This window comes from Callithrix jacchus, chromosome 19 (genome assembly GCF_049354715.1).
Source record: "Callithrix jacchus isolate 240 chromosome 19, calJac240_pri, whole genome shotgun sequence".
NCBI lineage: Eukaryota > Metazoa > Chordata > Mammalia > Primates > Cebidae > Callithrix > Callithrix jacchus.
Window position 1 is genome coordinate 11,847,825 of NC_133520.1, and position 6,899 is coordinate 11,854,723.

General features: G+C 37.8%; 1 non-coding gene across 1 annotated transcript; it reads left to right on the plus strand.

Annotated features, from left to right (window-relative positions):
* Positions 1-999: 999 nt before the first annotated feature.
* LOC118149600 (small nucleolar RNA SNORD45) lies at positions 1,000-1,082 on the plus strand. The gene has a single exon (XR_004737172.1). It is a non-coding gene; the product is annotated as a small nucleolar RNA SNORD45 (small nucleolar RNA).
* Positions 1,083-6,899: the final 5,817 nt, after the last annotated feature.

Sequence of the window (6,899 nt, forward strand, 5' to 3'; positions counted from 1 at the left end):
CCTTTGACTCTATGTCCTGCATCCTGGGCACACTAGGGTAGGGTTGGGCCCGCGAGGCATCAGGGGGCCTTGCCCCTATGGCTTTCCTGGGCTCAGCGACTCTGCTGGGTTGGAATCTCACGTCTGCAGGTTTCCCAGGCTGAAGTTGCATGCTGGTGACCCTACAGTTCTGGGGTTTCTGAGGTGGCCTTATCCCCATGGCTCCACTAGGCATTATCCTAGTGGGGACTATCTGTTGAGGCTCCAACCCCACATTTTTACTCTGCATTTCCAAACTGTCCATGACATCCTTTGAAATCTAAGTGGAGGCTACTATGGCCTCTTGAATTTATCACAGCGATAGAATTAGCGCCGCATGGACACCACCAAGGCTACTCTTCACACCCTCTGGAGTGGGAGCACAAATTGCAGCTAGGCCCAATTGAGGTACAGCTGGGATGGCTGAGAAATGCTGTGCTGGAATGAGAGAAGCAGAGACTTGAAGCATTTAAGGGCAGCAAATACTGATATCCCACTGGCACCTTTCTGGAAACATTGCCCCCAAGATCCTGTTCTGGGCCAGTCATGGAGCGGGGCAGACTTGAAGATCTCTGAAATGTCTTTGGGGTCTTTCTCCTATTGTATTGATGAATAGCACCCAGCTTACTTCTAGCAATGCTAATCCCTTTGTCAGAGGGTTGTTTGGCCCTTGTTCTCCTAATGATGCCTTCACTCTTTACATGCCCAGGTTGAGAACTCTGCTCTGCTTGCCTTTTAAATGCAAATTTTATCTTTAAAGCGTTTCTCTTCTCTTGCATCTTACTATATTTGCAGTTAAAAGTAACCAGGCAGCTCCTTCAATATTTTGTATAGAAATTTCTTCCACTAAATATCCTAGTCACTGCTCAATTCCACCTTTCATAATGCCCTAAGACACAGACACAATTCAGCCAAGTTCTTTGCCAATTTATAATATAGATGGCCATTACTCCAGTTTCCAATAAGATATTCCTAATTTCTGGTCAAGATGTGTTGACATGTATTACCTGAATTTATTGCTGATGTGTAATAATATTTTAACTCTATAATAATACAGCTTTCATCTGAGAAAAACCAAAACTTCCCTCAAATTATGACAAACTTGGGTTCCAAAGCCACTATTTTCGTTCATATAATTTTTCGCAGTTCTTGAAGTTCTAGTTAAGAGAATAAAAGAAAGCACACGGAGTACTTGATTATCTTATTTCCTTTGTTTTAAAATTTACTTTTATCTTTTTATTGTGACTTTGTAGAAATGCAAGAACTATTCCAATAAGGATAAAATGTAAAGAGAATCACAATTAAAAACCTTAAAGGGCATACACTTACACACACACACACACACACACACACTCACACACAGATATTCCTCATTTCTAAGACCTCTTCACAATGGCCTTTACTGTTTGTATTTCTACCAACATTCTACTTACAATGACTTAAGTAATCCCTAAGAAGATTTAGGTACTTCCTACAGCTCATCTTCTGAGCCCTCACTGAAGTGTCCTTAAGGCTTCATTCGTGATAATACGGAGTTTTTCTAGCTTGCTCCAAATTCTTCCAGCTTCTACCCATTACCCAGTTCCAAAGCCACTTTCACATGTTCAACCATTTGTCATAGTAACAGCCCCATTTCTTAGTTCCAAATTCTGTATTCATCAGGGTTCTTCAGAGAGACAGAACCAGTAGAATGGATGGATGAGTAGATAGATAGATAGATAGATAGATAGATAACGTAGATAAATAAACATACAGAGGATTTATTAGGAGAATTGGCTCACACGATTATGGAGGATGAGCAGTCTCATGACGGCCTGTCTGCAAGCTGGCAACCCTGGGATGCTGATAGTGCAGCTCAGTCCTGGTTCAGAAGCCTCAGAACCAATGGCATAATACTCTGTCTGAGGCTGGAAGACTGAGAATCCAGGGGGCTGTGATATAAGGCCTGGAGTACAAAGGCCAGAGAGCCTGGTGTTCTGCTATCTAAGGACAGGAAAAGAGGAGGATTTCAGCTCCAGGAAAGAGAGAAGAAATTGAACTTGCTGTTCTATCCAGGCCCCCAGCCATTTGGATGGTGTCCCATTGAGGGCAGACTTGCCTCACTCAGTCTATTGATTCACACACCAGTCTCCTCTGGAAACACACTCTCAGACATACCCAGAGTACTGCTTTACCGGTTCTCTAGGCATTTCTCAACCCAGTCTATTTGACACATAAAATTCATCATTACATACTGATAAAAATTAAATATGTATTCATTCTTTTTATAATTATTACTATAAATATATCCCTACTATATTCCAGTTTGCATTTGGCTCTTGAGATGGTAAAATAACATTTGGGATCCATACTTAAGAATCTTTCAGTGTATATTAAAAAATGCTCAGAATCATTACTTATGTAGAGGGACCCATTATTAACCAGGGAAATTAAATCGAAACCACACTGGGTGTGTCAGGCTATTCTTTGCATTGCTATAAAGAAATACCTGAGACTGGGTAATTTGTCATGAGAAGAAGATTAATTGGCTCATGGTTCTGCATGCTGTACAAACATGGCACAAGCATTTTCTTGGCTTCTGGGAAGGCCTCAGGAAGCTTCCAGTCATGGCTGACGGTGAAACGGAAGCAGGCATCTCACATGGTGACAGTGGGAGCAAGAGGTAGGGGGAGGTGCAACATACTTTTAAACAACCAGATCTTGTGAGAACTCACTCACTATGGAGAGGATGGCACCAAGCCGTGAGGGATCCTCCCCGTGATCCAGTCACCTCCCACCAGACCCCATCTCAAACACTGGAGATTACAATTTAACGTGAGATTTAGAGGGGATAACATTCAAACTATATCAATGAAATACCACTTCATGATCACTGGATTCACTAAAGTCACAAAGATGGAGAATAACAAGGGTTGTCAAGGATGTGGGGAAATTAGAGCCTTCATCCATTGCTGATGGCATTGTAAAATGGTATAGCCACTTTTGTACAGCAGTTTGGTAGTTTCTTAAAATGTGAAACATGAAGTTGCCATATGACCCAGCCATTCTACTTCTAGGTATATATATGAGAATTGAAAATGTATGCCCATGTAAAACATGCACATATTTTTAATGAATTAATCTCAAAAAGTTTTAGAGAATTATTTGATTTGACCTCGTGAATACATGTGGCAGCATCATTGATAGTAACCAAACACAAGTGAACATTACGCAAATGACCATCAGCTGATGAATGAATAAACAAAATGTGCTATATCCATACAATGGAATGTTATCTGTTCATAAAAAGAAATGACATGCTACAGCATGGATGACCCTTTAAAACAGTAGTAAAAGAAGTAAAAAAAGGCATACTCAAAAGCCCTCATGTTTTCATTTCATTCTAGAACATGTCCAAAAGAGGCAAATCTATAAAGACAAAAATTAAATTAGTGGTTTCTAGGAGGTGGGGGGATGAGGGAGTGGGGAGTACATGATAATGGCATGAGGCTTATTTTCAGGGTGATGAAAACGGTCATAGTGATTGACACACAATGCTCTGAATATATAAACTCTACTGAATTGTACTCTCTAAATGAATGAAATTTATGATATGTGGATTCTATCTCAACAAACGTGTTATTCCAAAAAGAAGAAATTTCCCAGGATAATGTGACTTATTCTGCTTATTCTGGTTGAGTAGAATGAGTCACATTATCCTGGGAATTCTATCATGCCATCCTTGAAGAAAGGGTGAAGATGGGCTTCATGAAGGCACTAACATCTGCCCTAAATATTCAAGAATGAGTAGGAATAAAGTTAATGCAAGGAGCAGGAAAGAACATCCAGGTAAAGGGAATGACACTAGCACTTTGTAGATATTGTATTTTTAAATACATTAATGATTTTAGAGAATTATTTGATTGAATGGTCATGAGAGCTCCCTCTCCAAGGGCCAAGAAAATTAGGGACCTGCCCCAAAACTATGATAAAACTAGTATGGGGATCACTATTTTTTGGCAGATTGCACAATAACAAAGTTATGATATTACTAATTTCCTCCGATATAAAACATCTAGCAATTTCTGGATTGATCTCTGATGAGATCTTGGAAGAAATCTTTGCTATTTCTTTTAACCTAGAACATGTCTACAAGATTCAGGCATAAAGCATGGTAAAATACCAAGCAAAATGCTAATCATCTCACATCATATAAATAGGCAAGATTAAGTTGAATTTCTCCTCTTTAAACAACTTTTTTGGAATAGAGGACTATAGACTCATGTCTATAAATTCTATACATTTTCTAAATTATGGATGATGTTTATAGAATTCACAACGAATCTTCCTCTATCCCTAGATTTCAAGAACATTTAAACAAGCTAAGTGTTCAAAATATGTTAAAATTAAATTCAAAAAGCACTATTTGAATCCCAATAAGGTTTCCTCTATGGAAAAATTTAGTCAAACCAGAGAAGGTAGGAGATGGCAAATAAATGGAGTTGAGTGCTACAGAATTTAAGAAAAACATAACTAACCAGCATATCCCTTTATACAATTGATCATTTGTAATGAGAAGATGTGGGGTAAAGGCCAGGTGTGGTGGCTCACGCCTATAATCCCAGCACTTTGGGAGGCTGAAGTGGGTGGATCACCTGAGGTCAGGAGTTCAAGACCAGCCTGGCCAACATGGTGAAAACCCACCTCTACTAAAAATACAAAAATTAGCTGGGCATAGTGGCGGGTGCCTATACTCAGCTACCTGGGAGGCTGAGGCAGGAGAACGCTTGAACCCGAGAGGCAGAGATTGCAGTGAGATGAGATTGTGCTACTCCACTCCAGTCTGGGTGACAGAGCAAGACTCCATCTTAAAAAAAAAAAAAGATTTGGGATAGGATGATAACAAGAATCAATCTGAAATCTGAGTGAAAAACATTTTGCCCAGGTGAAACTGTCAGTGGTTTGCGAAAGTGAAGAGAAGAGATGTCTGAGAGGGTGGGTTAGAGGTAAAGGAATTTTGTCCTACTACGGAAACTTAAGCTACAGATCACAAAGCTTTTATGTGATATCACCTTTGGAGTGACAACTGTCAATAGGAGTTGAACAGTGACGAGGTCAGTATAGATTTTTTCTAGGTCTCCCTGCTGCCATTTCCCGTCATGAGAGTTGTCATCTTCAAATCACTTACATACATTCAGCTATTTTATTGTATCAGTATATAGCAAGAACCTTGGGGTGGGAATATTTATTTGGTTTAAAACATTTTCCATTTTATTGTGTACCAGGTCGGGAAATGCTCTGAACACTATTTAAAAATTATTTCTTTAAAATAGGTTAATAACCTGCAAGTAATTTTTTTCAAAGGCTTGGATAAGTGTATTTTATGTTTTTTTTAATGAATAGAAAATTACTTTTGTTTAAAAGACTTTCATTTACTCTATTGTACATTTTTCATCTGATAGAGAGAAAAATCAATTATTTTAAGAGTTAAGTTGTTTCTGTCAGTTCATGTAAGTAAATTCTAGTAAGTTAAATGACCATCAGTATTTTTTTCTTATTTATCAACGCCAAAGAAAGGGCTATAATGTACAGAAGTGGAATATAATTTGCTGTTGAGGAAATGGCATTGATTTTTTTTTGTCTGTTAAAGACTGCTAGTTAGAAAAGAGAATAATATTTAACTTCTACTTGGCAAAATTTTCTTGATAAGAATTATTCTAGAGTCAGAAAAGAAGGTGGCTAGTCTAAGATCCTGTATAACCAGCTTATGCCTGAGTGTTAAATGCTCAGGTTGAAATAGAGGAAGGTTGTTACATATGGAATAATTATAACTAAAATGCTTTACAATTTCATTTGCATAATTTCTTTTTACAATATATAAAACACTTTTACATACATGACATTATTTATTAATACATGAATTTTATGTAATCTAGTACTTGGATGGTTAAAAGGAAAGAGTACTTTCAAATTGCAAATTAAATTATAAAATACGTCTTAGAGTTTGCTGGATTTGATCAAAACATACAATGTACCTAAATCTGCTTTATTTCATTAAGTGCTAACATCTGATTAAAGGTCCACAAAACTGTCAAAATACATAAACCATTAAAATATAAAAACTAGCAAAATATATAAACTTCTCAATGGTAAGGAGCATTTCTTTTTCTTTTAATTTTTCTATAGAGATCCAGATATTAAAATGATATCATTAGCAACTATTTTGTTTGTTGTTTCCCCTCAAAGGCATTAAATAATAAAGACGTATTTGTTGGACACTTAATAGTTTCCCTGGATTCCCACTTGGATTCAGAACCAACTGAAAGAGAAACAAATGAGCAAGGCACAAGGAGCCGTGGGAGAATGTGCCTTGGTTGTGTAGGACCCTCATACCGTTACTGGACCCCTGGGTAACGTATGGTCTCCAGGGCCCCTACACAGGAACAGAAGCTGTGGCAGTAAACACAATGGCATGGAGGAGCAGAGATGAGAAAGAACAGGGAATGAAAAGAGATATGCTTGCAAGTCCTGTTTCTCTAAAACTCACCAAGCTGATCATTTGGAGGAGTGAGTGAGGTAACAGAGTCCAGGGGAACTAAGGTGGATGTCCATCATGCTAAAGTCCTCCCACTTAGAAACTCAGAATATGGGGATAACTATGGTCAACAAATAACAGAAAATAATGCCTAACTATAATATTTCTTTCGTATCTAATGTTGCATTATTAGACATGTGTTCAAAAATAATTTTTAGAGGGAATTTGGCCAATACGTGAATGTATTTGATTGAGCATACCTGTAAAAAATGAGATTTAAAGAGTTATCATCTGAAAATCAAATCTAAGAGAAACACCTCCCTGATTACTTCTTGCACTATAAATTATTTCAAGTTAAGACAGTTTT